Below are 286 nucleotides of genomic sequence, written 5' to 3'. Positions count from 1 at the left end.
CGTGTGAGCCCTCAGAACCTCCAGAGGTGTCAGTAGTGCCCACCTGTGAACTCTCTGCCCATCCTGTCATGGCTATGGAGGCCGTTTGTGAATTCTCGTCCTACGCTGTCACGGCTATGGAGGCCGTCTGTAAACTCTTTTTATGTCCTGTCACGGCTATGGAGGCCGTCTGTGAACCCTCTGCCCCTCCTGTCACGGCTATGGAAGCTGTTTGTGAACTCTTTGCCTGTCCTGTCACGGCTATGGAGGCCGTTTGTGAACTCTTTGCCTGTCCTGTCACGGCTAT

General features: G+C 54.9%; 1 protein-coding gene and 1 long non-coding RNA gene across 2 annotated transcripts in view; one reads left to right on the top strand and one right to left on the bottom strand.

Moving 5' to 3' along the window:
* The window catches only part of LOC107699359 (bis(5'-adenosyl)-triphosphatase-like), a 308330-nt gene that overhangs the window by 192950 nt on the left and 115094 nt on the right, over positions 1 to 286 (top strand). The window lies entirely within an intron of this gene.
* LOC107699360 (uncharacterized) overlaps positions 1 to 286 on the bottom strand; it is a 6442-nt gene that overhangs the window by 2827 nt on the left and 3329 nt on the right. The gene's annotated exons all lie outside the window — the stretch shown is intronic.

This window comes from Sinocyclocheilus anshuiensis, unplaced genomic scaffold, assembly GCF_001515605.1.
Source record: "Sinocyclocheilus anshuiensis isolate Anshui unplaced genomic scaffold, SAMN03320099.WGS_v1.1 scaffold42, whole genome shotgun sequence".
Classification (NCBI taxonomy): Eukaryota; Metazoa; Chordata; class Actinopteri; order Cypriniformes; family Cyprinidae; genus Sinocyclocheilus; species Sinocyclocheilus anshuiensis.
The sequence above is the reverse complement of the archived record's forward strand: the minus strand, read 5'-3'. Positions and strand labels throughout refer to the sequence as shown.